General features: G+C 38.3%; 1 protein-coding gene across 3 annotated transcripts in view; it reads right to left on the bottom strand.

Annotated features, from left to right (window-relative positions):
- KIAA1671 (KIAA1671 ortholog) overlaps positions 1 to 14,293 on the bottom strand; it is a 156,025-nt gene that overhangs the window by 85,803 nt on the left and 55,929 nt on the right. The window lies entirely within an intron of this gene.

Genomic DNA, 14,293 nt, shown 5'->3' with positions numbered 1-14,293 from the left:
ACAGCAACACTCCTCAGCTCACAATGAGAATCACTACCAGTCACAGTAGGATTAACAGTTACGAATATAAAGAGTTAAAATATTAAAAGTGATAAAGGACCTCCAATGGACAAGCACCAGAACTGCTTCTACATTTGAAGAGCTTCTACTTTTCTCTCCCTGACCTCCCTCATCTTTCCAAAAAAGAATAAAATGATCCAACGATGTGCAGCCAGAGAGTGTTACGCATCACCATCTTCCTATTTTACAAGTGCACCTCTACAGTTACACACTCACAAAGGGACTAGCCAAGAAACAAAGGTCAGACAATGGGTCCTGCAATCATCTCCTTCCTCCCCACCCCGCCTCCCCTAGTTGCTAATGAAATGCATGTCAGCATACATGAAATGGGTTCATCTGAGTCTAATGCTTAGCAGGAAGTTGTCCACATCACAAAAACAATCCACCATCACCAACACTAATTGACAAACTGTTACCAAAATACATCGACACTACAGAATTTCCGTGTTCGGCTGGCAATTCAACACTTCACCACAGCACTAAATTCACTTGAGAATTTTTAGACTCAGTCTCTGGGAACAGGAAGCAAAACCACCTAGTTGTAAAGTATTTCCTAGCCTGAAAGCACAACCAGTTATATGGTCTCCTGACTGAAGGGCTGGCACAAACGAAATCAAAGATGTTTGACAACTGGCTGGGAACAAATCCAAGAACATTCTTCTTGTTATTTAGTTGCATATTGAATTTCTGTAAACAGATGAGAAAATTTTCTTTTAAAAAACCTGTTGCCTGAGCATTTTTCTACTTTCTTTTCAAAACTTTCTGAAACGGTTTTCCAATCTAGTTTCATTTCTGTGCATGTGATATTCTAAGGGGAAGCTGTTGTCATATGAAGTATTATTTGATAAAACATTCAATGTTGTGTCTTTCAGTAAACATTTATAAAGGAAGGCTACTTATGTCAAAAATATGGAATTTTTGGAAAACATTTCTATCTTAACTCTAGGTATGATTTGTTTACTTTGGCAAAACAAATAAAGGTGAAAGCTGATAATGTGAATGTCATTTGGGTCATGGTAGAAAAGCTTTATCAAAAAGGAAAGTTTTGTAACATTTCCTAAAGATAGTCAGACTCTGGATTCATCTAATCTTCTCTGGAAGTTCATTCCATAGCAGGAGTCCCTCAACTGTGAATACTCTGTCTCTGACTGTCACACACTTTGTTCTGTATTTTGTGATCTACAACTCTGCCTTCTGCTCCACCCCCACCCAGCAACCACCACCCTTCCTGATGTATGTTGTAACCTCATTTAATTCTATTGTTTAAATTATGAGATCTTTGAGGCCAAGATTTGTCTTAGTGTTTCTGTGAAGCATATCTGGCACACATGTGAACACTACAAAATATAAAGACAACCAATCACCACCACAAGTCAAAGAAATTAAATAAAAACCCTGTGTCAGAAGAACATTCTAGAATACATTTTCAAGAAAGCCACACTGGATTTTAAGTTAACTACTTCAATTGCTATAATGCTGATATTTAAATCCCAGAATTGGAAACTGGGGTATTTTGTTAAATAAGAAATTCTGAATGCACTAGAAGTCTAAGTTTACTCTGACTTGGTCAATATTAGATGGACCATCCCAACAGAAGTGTGGTTGACGTGACTCAGAAAACATTAATATGAAATGTCATTCCTCATTTTAACTACAGGGATATATTTGTAATGAAATAACACCTGTTGCTTTCAAAGCTGAATAGTCTTTAACTTGTCTACACTTGCCAAAAATGTTTAACAAGTTTTTTTGTCAGTGTAAAGCATTTTTATTGCTTAACTGTTCTGTATTCATTTAGCTATTAAGACGAATGTCTTGAAGTTTGTTAATAAGAGGTTACGGTGTCCAGACAAATTTAGTTATGCATTTTTTCCGCTGGTCCAAAACTTGTCTAACAAAATGCACTCAGAACAAACATTCTTTATGAAATCCCCAGGCTTCTTTGGATTGTCAAAAACTACTTTAACTGTAAATATTTCAACTGTATCTCATATTTAGTCAGCTCACCCACCATTAAGTGTTTTGTCCAAGGGTGTACATACAGTAACTCCTCACTTAAAGTCGTCCTGGTTAACCTTGTTTTGTTATTAGGTTGCTGATTTATTAGAGAACATACTAATTTAAAGTCACACAATGTTCTGTTATAAGGTTGCTGGCCCCACTCCACCTGCCTGCCTGGCACTCCTGCCAGGGGGCAGGCTGGGGGAGCGGGAGTTTGCCCTGTTCCACCCACATGGTGTTCCAGCTGGGGGGCAGGGTCGAGGTGTGTGGGCTTAGCCCACTCCGCCCCCCAGTATTCCAGCTGGGGAGTGGGCAAGCCCCCAACCCCGCTCCCCAGCAGGAGCTCGGACGGGCAGAGTGGGGCAAGCTCCCGTGCCCCGACCCCACTAGGCCTCGCCTCAACCAAGCTTCAATCATCATGGGTGAGTACAGCATTACACAGTTTGTTTAAAATTATTTAAAACATATACTGGATATGTATATAATGTCTTTTATCTGGTGAAAAAAATTTCTCTGGAACCTAACCCTCCTCACCCCATTTACATTAATTCTTATGGGGAAATTGGATTCACTTAACATCGTTTCGCTTAAAGTAGCATTTTTCAGGAACGTAACTACAACGTTATGTGAGGAGTTACTGTACAAGTGAGAATGAACAGGAGTGTGATCTGGAACTAGAGAGACGTGCAACAGCCAAACAATACAACCAGGTGGCCTTACTACCCCTCGCAGTCTTCCTTCCAAGATTCCCTTCATAGGTTTGTTACACTCACTTGCTCAATCTTGTTTCAAATTAGTTTTAAGTTCTTAGGGCAGGGACCATATACAAAGGGTCTTGAACCTGTCTGGGGCTTTTAGAAGCTTCCATGATACAGATAAATAAACAAACAAACAAACAGTAAGCACATGAGCCATCCTTCAATACATGAACAACCTTTCGCATAGAGTGCAGTGATCCCATAGACCACACATCTAAACTGAGAACCTCCAATCCACAGGAGCATGCCCTTGACATAAGCCTTGACTGTGTGGTACACATCTACACTTTCCCTGTACAGATATCCAGCGTCCCAAAAATAGTTGAATACCATAGCGATGGGGCAAGATAGCGGGGGGAGGGGCACTCAAAAGTTAGGAAATGCCACAGTTAAAGTTATCTGTGTAACTATAATTCAGCCCCCTTGTGCACACGCGTGATGATATATAGTCTTCAGTTACATGATTACATGCTGTTTTTTTCACAGGACCCCTGGCATTGGGAAAAAAATGCAGTTTGCACATCCTAGAACTTAACAGTTAAAATCTCTGAAGGTTGGCCAAATTTGGGCAGATTTTCATGGGTTCAGCAAAAGGCACATTTCTGATACAAATGCCATCAAATGCCAAATTTCAAGTATCTGCTCCAAAGCAATCGTTATTTCCTAAAAATCTTATTGCTAGGTTCCAAACTTATTCATAATGAATTTTAAGAAGATTTCTCCTTCCAAGATTTGTGTAATTAGCTAGATCAGCACATTCCCACAAGGAGGACACAGAACACACACGTTTTTATATGGTTAAATTTAATAAAGGTGGAATATAAAGATTAGGTTAGCAATAATACACTTCATATACATACATCCCTAATACTGACAAGAAGATAAAGTAAAATATTAACCGGTTAACTGATAGGTATTAGTCTCATTGTTAATATATTGCAGTGCCTAGTAACTCAGAGAGCAAGGGGTGGCATCAGAGCAAGGCGCGGCATGCCCAACCGTATGCATGCAAACTGTCCCCCAGCCCACTGTACTCCACCTTCGAGGGGAGAGAGCACGGTGAGCCTCCCCACCTCTCCCACCCCTCCAAACCAGGGGTAGATTGTGAACTAAATGGTTAACCGATATAATTTTAATAGTTTAAATGGGTACTTTTAAAAATATTTACATCCCTAGTCAATATTCATGTTACTTTGCAAGATGCTGCTACTGCTTGGAAGAGAAAAATTCCACTAACACACTCTCTCTTTGAGGTAGGCATGACACACCACTAGCTGTAGCGCAGAGAAGGCTGCAGGCTTAATTGGAATCAACTAGCCTGTTATAGAGGGTGGGAGTGATTACTGACATTTGGTGGCAGTTGTTGGGCCAATGGGCTTAGTAAAGGGGCGGATATATGATTGGGAGAAACAGGAAGCGAAGGGAGGAGCTTAGAGGGTAAACAGAGAGGGGACAAAACTAGGTGAAAGGTTCCTTCTGTTGTATATCTGTCCTATGTCCACAATGTGTGGAAACTGAGGATTAAAAGGTACATGTGGTGTAAAATAAACAGACTATGTATGTTTGTGACTAGGAGATGATGAAAACGGGCTAGGCAGCACTGCTCACTTGGTAGCTGAAGTGACATCCTGTGACACAGGGTCAATGAGAGAGTGCATACCTGCTCGTGACACTTCCAGTCTGAGAGGTAAAACAGACTGGCAAAATCTTATTTCATTTTATTCAGTTATTACTATTGAACTCTTGCCATCTTTTTCATTCTGATTTTTAAAATGATTTACAAAAGTATTGATTTTTTACCTGGTTTTACTCCCTCTCTTACAAACTGAAATCTTAACTAACCTTAAGAGTAAGAAGCTTTAATCCAAGTTTTTGAAAATGTAAGATTAGTGATTCTTCACTAAAGCATTTAATTGGTGGATTCTCTGTGATTTGAAGTTTTTAAATCATGATTTGAAGACTTCAGTAACTCAATCAGAGGTTACAGGTCTATTACAGAAGTAGGAAGCTGAGACTCTGTGGCCAACAGTGTGCAGATCAGATTAGATGATCATGGTGGTCCCTTCTTGCTTAAAAAGTCTATGAGTCGATGAGCCACAGTACCATAGATATAATCCCCAAAATATGAATTCCAAGAAAAATATATTTTTCCTAAAGGCAAAACTATTTAAAATGTCCAGGAAAACATCCCCTTGCACATGCACGCACACACATACACACACACACACACCTCCTACACCTCTATATGCACTCTGAATTGTTTCCATGTAAACACTGTATGAGTGTGTAAACTTGAGGCCATGCTAAAAATATACAACAGTACTTTGAATGATTATGTTTATGAGCATTCAGTACTGCCCTTCCACCTCAGCTGCGAGGGAGGTGGGGAGATACATCAGAAAAGTCTGCAGCAAAAATGTTGATTTTTTTTTGAGCATATGATAAATATATTTACATTAAAATCTGTAAACTGCAATAAAGATCTCTAACCAAACACAGGTTTATTAGTCTAGCCAGACTGCAGACTAAGATTATAACACATTACATCTCAGACTGGCCAAATCTCAAGCAATCAAAGAAGATGTGTGCGTTCAGCAATGCCCCTGAGGAATGTGTCAAAACATTTCTGGATCTTTTTGAACTAGAAAAAACCCCACTTCCCCTGGAATCGCTGTTTTAATAAATGCAAAAGAAAACTAACCACAAACTGGTAGAGAGAAAATAAAAGAAGGAGACAATGGCATTTATTTCTACTTGCACTTAAAAAAAGGTTAGCTTTTCCAATTTCTGCTCCACTATAGCATCCACAAGTCTTTGCTCAGCATCCACATAAACTTATCACTGTCAACCTGTCTCTCTTCAAACATTCCTCTACTGTTTTGTTGCATCCGGCCTTCATTTCAAATGTAAGCTCTGAGGCAGGCACCAAGCAGCCTTATTTGTATATTGGGGAACCTCACAAACTTTTAAATGCAATAGTAATAACAAGAATGTAGGAACGGCCATACTGGGTCAGACCAAAGGTCCATCCAGCCCAGCACCCTGTCTTCCAACAGTGGCCAATGCCAGGTGCCCCTGAGGGAATGAACAAAACACTTAATCATCAAGTGATCCATCCCCTGTCGCCCATTCCCAGTTTCTGGCAAACAGAAGCTAGGGACACCATCGGTGCCAATCCTGGCTAACAGCCATTGATGGACCTATCCTCCATGAATGTATCTAGTTCTTTTTGAACCCTGTTATAGTCTTGGCCTTCACAACATCCTCTGGCAAGGAGTTCCACAGGTTGACTGTGAATTGTGTGGGGAAAAAAAACTTTGTTTTCAACCTGCTGCCTATTAATTTCATTTGGTGACCCCTCGTTCTTGTGTTATGTGAAGGAGTAAATACACTTCCTTATTTACTTTCTTCACATCAGTCATGATTTTATAGACCTCTATCATATCCTCCCTTAGTTGTCTCTTTTCCAAGCTGAAAAGTCCAATCTTATTAATCTCTCTTCATATGAAAGCCATTTCATACCCCTAATAATTTTTGTTGCCCGTTTCGGAACCTTTTCCAAGTCCAATATATCTTTTTTGAGATGGGGCAACCACATCTGCACACACTATTCAAGATGTGGTCGTACCATGGATTTATACAGAGGCAATATGATATTTTCTGTCTTATTATCTATCCCTTTCTTAATGACTCCTAACATTCTGTTCGCTTTTTTGACTGCCACTGCACATTTGAGTGGATGTTTTCAGAGAACTATTCACAATGACTCCAAGATCTCTTTCTTGAGTGGTAACAGCTAATTTAGACTCCATCATTTTATATGTATAGTTGGGATTATGTTTTCCAATGTGCATTACTTTGCATTTATCAACACTGAATTTCATCTGCCATTTTGTTGCCCAGTCACCCAGTTTTAAGAGATCCTTTTGTAGATCTTCGCAGTCTGCCTGGAACTTACCTATCATGAGCAGTTTTGTATCATCTGCACATTTTGCCACCTCACTGATTACCCCTTTTTCCAGATCATTTATTAATATGTTAAATAGGACTAGGCCCAATACATGCCCCTGGGGGATACCACTGTTTACCTCTCTCCATTCTGAAAACTGACCATTTATTCCTACCCTTTGTTTCTGATCTTTTAACCAGTTACCAATCCATGAGAGAACTTTCCTTCTTATCCCATGACAGCTTACTTTGCTTAAGAGCCTCTAGTGAAGGACATTGTCAAAGGCTTTCTGAAAATCTAAATACACTATATTCACTGGATTCCCCTTGTCCACATGCTTGTTGACCCCCTCAAAGAATTCTAGTAGATTGGCGAGGCATGATTTCCCTTTACAAAAACCATGTTGACTATTTCCCAACAAATTATGTTAATCTATGTGTCTGACAATTTTGTTCTTTACTATAGTTTCAACCAGTTTGCCCAGTACTGAAGTCAGGCCTCCCGTACTGTAATTGCCAGGGTCCCCTCTGGAGCCCTTTTTAAAAATTGGCATCACATTAGCTATCCTCTAGTCATTTGGTGCAGAAGCTGATTTACATGACAGGTTACAGACTACAGTTAGTAGTCCAGCAATTTCACATCTGAGTTCCTTCAGAACTCTTAGGTGAATCCCATCTGGTCTGGGTGACTTATTACTGTTTATTATAAAGGAAAGAAAAAGGAAAAGAGAAAATCCAAATATCAAAAAGGAGAACAAGGGAAATTGCATATATATGGACAGCTGATGTCAAGTGAATTTGTTATCTGAAGGAAATGACAATATTTCAATTAAGACAAAATAAAAGCCTCCATCACCATAATATCTGAGCTCCTTGCAATTTATTTATTTATTGTCACAAAATCCTGCAAGTTTGGAAAGTGCTATTATCCCCAGATGGGAACCGAGGCACAGAGATACTAAGTGACTTGCCCAAACTCATATAGGGAGTCTGTGCAAGAGCAGGGTTTGCATTTACTTTCAGATTTCTATTAAGTTAGAGTTATCCTAATTTCACAGAAGGAGTTCCACTCCCGTTTTATTATTGCCCTGCTTGGTGAGATCATTGCATGGCATCCACTGCAAATTACCAAAAGAAAGATTAGTGAGCTGATACTTTGGGCCTTATTTCCTTTAAATGTCAGATCTGTAAATGCAACAGAGAACATTCAGAAAAGTTTCTATTTAAGAGCTCCAGCATTAGATTCACATTTTGAAATACGTTGTTTCAGAGATCTGCAAGTGTTTTTATTGCTGTTTGTGTAGGTAGGAGTTTTTTATATTAGTACTTTGCTTTGGTAAATCCAATCTCTCCTCACAATAGTGAGTTGGAAGCTGCAAGGAGAAAAAACAATCAGATTTGAACATTTTCAAGGTCTCCCTTTTGTATTATTCAGAAAATGCACACTGCATTAATGCATCTTGATTCAGCATAAAGAGACTACGCTGGAAATTATAAAAAACTCACAGGTTGAGATCATCACCACACGTCATCAAGAAATACAATACAAGATTTACAGGCATTGAAAGAACTATTTGCATAAGGAACCTATACAAAGGAATGCTGAAGGCCAAATTCTGCCCTTGGCTACACGAAAGTATTCTCGATTACAACAGGGGCTGAACAGGTTTTTTGGAGGGCAGAACGTGGAACTAAGATTAAACAATCCTCTTCCTCCTCCATCTCAAGAAAGGCTAATGATGAATGAAAAGACAAAACAGCAGTATAAATTACTTCTGTTTAAAACTACAAAGACAAAAGGAGAAACTACTAAAATGATTTGCTATTCATAGAGGCTCAAGGTCAAACCATCTCAATAAGCAAAAGAAGGACAGGAATTCAAAGTATAGTAGCATCATCTCAAGTTGATTGATATGAGTCAAGTATTATTGCTAATTCAGGCCCATGTAGTAACAGTCATTAAAAATCCCTTGACAATTTTTTTTTTTTTTTTTTTTGCAATTGAAGGGATGTTAAATCTGGCATCCAGGGAAAATTCCAGTTTGGACTATTACACTCTGCTTCCCTACAATTCCATCATGTCGTTTTGATTTATCTAGGTTATCACTTCCTGCCCTGAAGTGTTTTGTTGTGTTAGTATGCACTGTTAAACAAATAACTGCTGATTTTACCACATAAACAGTCAATACAAGTAGCGAGCAGGTGGTTTGGAAGTCACTGGGCCCACCCTACAACAACTGGAAATTCCCCTATGCCAAGGGATTCCTTACTGTAGAAAGATAAGCAGATGTTGTTGAGGCCAGGACCTGGCCTACACATGTATACGTCAAAGTATTAAACAGGCCTTTGGACAGATAGAGTTATAGCTTGAATAATGGATAAAAAAAGCCAGTACAACTCATGCAACCTGCACAATCCTCCATCTATTTCAAATAATTGTTTTCCATGGAGCAACAGAATTACAGATTCAAAGGGAAATTTCAAACAATTTATTGCCCAGCTTTAACTACTGGTTGTTTATCATATTGCAAACCCGCACCAGAGTGCATATAGTAAATGTATTGGAAAACAGCCTACCCTTTCCTCAAGGAAGATTGACAATTCGTGTTTATTTCTATGACACAATCGTGGCTTAACCTCAAGCAGTGAAGGATAAAGATAATCTTGTACATTTTATTGGAACAAGCTATGTTATGTGATGGTTTGGACATAATTACTGAAAATCAGTCAGCCAAAAAAAAAAAAAACAAAAACACTTTTAAACTGCATTATTTAAGAAGCATTAAGCCTTCCTTGATATCAAGATGAGAAGTGGGACTTTTTACCGCCATCTGGCTAAAGAATTTGATATCACTCTCTCATACACATGTACAGCCTCTGCCCACGGAATGCTCACCATTGCTGGGGAAAGTTTTATAATTACAAATGTTTTAAAGAAAGAATCATATGGGAAAAAAAAGTCCAGCTGGGGTAGATTGATAACATTTTCAAAAATGACTAAGTTTGTGTCTTTTAGGATAAGTACATAGTTTGCTCTGATGTCTAGGCCCAGTATCAGTTTAGAAGGCTATTCTGCTTACTGAAATTCTTCCAGTATTTTCAACTGGATACGTTTTATTTCCTTTCCTCAACTCTAAGGCAGTCGTGTTAAGCAGTACGAAATAGATACTATGTGCCACTTCAGATGCAGCTGCATTAATGTCTGTTCTGTATTTACAAAATTTGTTTAGTACTTGGTTACCTATTATGAATTGTAATTTTATATAAGCAAGCTACAGGAATATATCTTACATTTATTGACATCTGTCATGCCTTGTGAAAAGTGCAGTCTCATTTATTTATAAACCAGCCTGCTTCTGCAAACTTCATTGAAGGCTCCAGGATCTGGCTGAAGTTACATTTTCAGGGCTACTTTGCATTACGTTATGAACTTTTGTCATATTCTGAGGAGAGTCTAATACAAAGAACTACTTTCACCACGCTCAAGTAGCTCTCTAAAATGCCATTTCCTTTCATACAGTAAACATGTACTGGCTGTATTAACAAGTCACAAATCTGCTGAGAGAATAGAAACAATAGTGGGAACTTGGCTGTCTCCCAGCATTAATGGCACAGACAGCAGCCTGGGAAAGCAGAAAAAGAGTCAAAACAAGTTTAGATCAAAGTCTTAGCTGAGGAAATCAAGTTACACAGATATTGAAATCAGGTTAAATAATTCATTTTTTTAAATTTGTTTCAGGATAAGAAGTGTGCTCTTAATTTGTTTTGTTTTCCAATCCTAGAACATTGAAAAAAGAAAAAGAAACAAAGACACACACACATTCTCCTAATCTCTAGTTTACATTTATCTTATTCAATGTAAAAACTGTCACTGAGTTACACAAAACTCTCACATTTGCTGTATCTTATACAAAAAGTGTACAGGAAATTATACTTAATATTGTTCCCAATTATAGCAAAAAGGCTTGATCCTCCATTTTTACTTATGCAAATTCTCCAATTAAAATTCTCCAAGGAGTGGAACCCTGCCAGCAATGACATTAGTTATTGTAGTGTAACAGCGCTCTCTTGTGTACTAATCAGAAAATGGTTTTGCTTAATAATTAAATTCTACAGAAAAATCTATTTTTATTTTTAGCAATGACTCGGATGTCTTCCAAGGATTCCGCTTCCTTCCACATCACCTTTAAATCACTAGTTAAGTGCTGGAAGAGGGATTTTACACAAATTAAAGTCAGGTGCCATTAAACAGCTCCTAAAATTGAGTTTGCATGACAGTGCTTCATTTAATCATATTTATGTGAGGGAAAGCTTACCTCTGTTGGCACTACTGTCTTACTAATGCCAGTGATACTTCCTTGCTATATGGATATTGATAATTTTATATTAGACTTAAACGTGAGTCTCCTATCTCTTCAGTCACCCTGCCATCAAAAGTACAGCTAACAATAATAAAACCGCACACACAGGAAACCATAGGCCAGCAAGAAAAAAATGAAGAATAAAATCTCCCCCACCCTTAAGATTCTTACAATACTGCCCCCCTCCCCCAAAAAAACCCAGCTTTTTAAAGAGATGGGGTAGGCAGTGTGCCCAGAAGGTCAACAAATTCATACTACTCTGGACAAGTTGGGGACAGGGACAAGAGAGTGAATTCCAAAGTCAACGGGCTGTCAGAGAACACTCAGCCAACAACTCTCTTATGTACCAAAAAAGCTCCAGAGGAAGACTTCTGCTCACAAGTGTAGCAGCTGTGTATAGGGAGACACACTGTCTCTCTTGTAGGAGAATTCCAGGTTAGGTTTAAGCAGAGGCAATATGCTCTATACTGTACCAGCTACAAATACAGGGAGAATGATCCACAAATTCAGCAGGCAGCCCAAATGAACACCTTAATTTTGAAGTGTGATCTAAATATCGGAACATGTACAAAGTCGGGCCAGTAAATATGTACACAAAAAAAGACATTCCTACAGGAATGAGAAGCCTTCTCTTCAAATTTAGTCGGGGAAGGGATCAATTGCATGCTTTGGGAGGCTCATTATGGATACGTATACCACGGCTGTTGCTAGGTCATGAATTTGCCATAGAGCTGAGCTGATATTTTCTTAAAGCATGGATAAAATGGTTTCCAAATCAAGTGAAGAGACAGGGTGACATGAGAGAAAAGACAGGTAGGAGAGAGATAGATACATGCAGATCAGCAGCGTGGAGAACAGACATGTAGGGATGTAGGTGGACCTCCTATAATGAAAAAGCAGCTTAGTTAGTCTTTATAACACATACCAGTAGTAGTAATACCTGCAATCTCTGTCGCCATAGCTATTAGAGATGGCATTTTACAAGGGTTGCACTTTTCTATATTATGGTTTTAGAACAATGACTCTTTGGTAGCTTTATTTCTTTAACGTATCAAGATGCTGTCATTGTAACATGCAGTGTAAGCATGCACCTTAGCCAGCTGACTCTCCCTTTGGGACTATCTGAAGAAGAGACCTTAACATAAAGGTTTAAAAAAGAAAATTACTGTAAGGTCCGGTGGTAGAACACACTCTGGGTTATACTTCACCCCTCCCCCCCCCAAGTATTATGGAATTCATTTTGTTTAACAAGATGCTCAATTTTGCAATATTAATTTGTAAACATTAGTTTAAATATGGAAAATCCACTCCCCGAGTGACGTAGTTATACCAACATAAGTTTGTAGTATAGACGATGCCTAAGTTATACAGGTCAAGAGCACATGCTCGACTCACTACACTGGCCCTCTGTTGAGTGCCAACTCAACTTCATGTTTTAACCTCCAACACTCTGCATGGATTTGGACTAAGGTATAGTGAAACCTGCCAAGAGCAAACACTCATGGGAGTTAGAAAAATAGTCACTTGTCAGAGGTGGTCTTCTCTTCAAAGGTTTGCATACCAGAGAGCAGTGGTATTCCATGGCCTCTGAAAATAGTCACTCATGACAGGTGGTCTCCAGAGGTGGTCTCTTAAGCAGGTTTTACTTTACTTAAGAGAATGTTTCTCTTTTGGATCACCACCTCCCACATCAGCTATGTTTCTCAGGAACCTAGATTTGTCAGCCTTACTACATTCATGAGTATATTTGGAAACAATTCCTTGATGGCTGGCCCACCAATCATTCCTCCAAGTACTCCAAGTGACCCTGGACATCGCTACATTCAGGAAAAATGTAAAATGCATTCCTGACAGCTTTCCCACACATCACCAAAACAATAAATAAAAATTAAACTTCCTGTTAGATGGCAAAAGGGAGGGGAAGCAGTGATTAGACCCACTGAATTTCACAATTGTTACTTCCCTAGAACACTCAGTTATGATGATTCTACCACTAACCAGAAGTAATTACACCAAATACACACATGCACTGGGAGAAACTGCAAGTAACTCTTAGATTGTACCTTTTAAAAAATGTGATTATACAAGGATTACAAAAATAAAAAAGTTATGACTTCTTAAAGTAGGTCACCTTATGAATAAGTTATATCAGTTCCCTAAAATGGATTAAATAACTCTATAAAAAGCTTGACAACTAATTCAGACATCTCCAGTTACTCTTGATTATATACAAAGAGAACTGACACATTATCTCTTTAGTAGCCTTCACTTGTAACATCAGCAGAAGAACTGTGAGAAATTATCATGATCTGCATTCGATGTTTAGTAATAATCAAAAACATCTCTAGGTGTAGAGAGTTGTATGATTAATGTGTGTAAAACTACATAGGAGGAAGACCTTTCTGATAAAACATCAGCTTAAAATACATTACATTAAACTTGCTTAAAAAAATCAAATATCTGTTCTTAATAGAGTAATAAACTATCAAAATATATATAACAAATAATGCATGATATCTATGGTAACACAGACATACCCTGAAAATACAATGGAGGTCTGGTTTACTGCAAACTAAGGTTACATATTATGAAAGCATATTATTGGATAATTTGGATTATCCAAAAATCAGATTTATTACCCTATTTTGAGACACGCACCACACATTTGCAAAGCAAAGCCATTCACACAAATCTATTAGCTTGCCAGAAATGATAACTATACATGATATCCACCTACTTACAAAAGCCTATTATAGTCGTCCAACTTTTTTAAGCATGCAATTTAAAGAATGTTTGATTTTTAAGAATCTATAATTATACAACTGAACAACTCAACCAAAGAAATATTTGAAGGTCTGAATGCTGTATTGTGTAGCAATGCCTATCAGAAACAAGCTTGCAATTAGTGCTTCACACAGAAAAGGCCCACTTTTGCCATCCTTACTTCCTTATTGAGTTGCAAAGCACTTTCTTACAAAAGGTAGTCCCCACTCAGCTACTCATGTGGGCAACTACTACTCGGCATATATAAAAGGGATTGCTGAATTACACCTTAAATGAGGGAAGCAAATTTTCTGCTGCCTATTTCTAAACAAAGTTTAACTCAATAAGCAACAAACATTCAGCGGTTTAACAGATCAGCATCTTTATTAGCATATTTAGATC

The sequence above is a fragment of the Gopherus flavomarginatus genome, chromosome 15, assembly GCF_025201925.1.
Source record: "Gopherus flavomarginatus isolate rGopFla2 chromosome 15, rGopFla2.mat.asm, whole genome shotgun sequence".
Taxonomy (NCBI): domain Eukaryota; kingdom Metazoa; phylum Chordata; order Testudines; family Testudinidae; genus Gopherus; species Gopherus flavomarginatus.
Note: the sequence above shows the minus strand (reverse complement) of the source record. Positions and strands in the feature narration are given on the sequence as shown.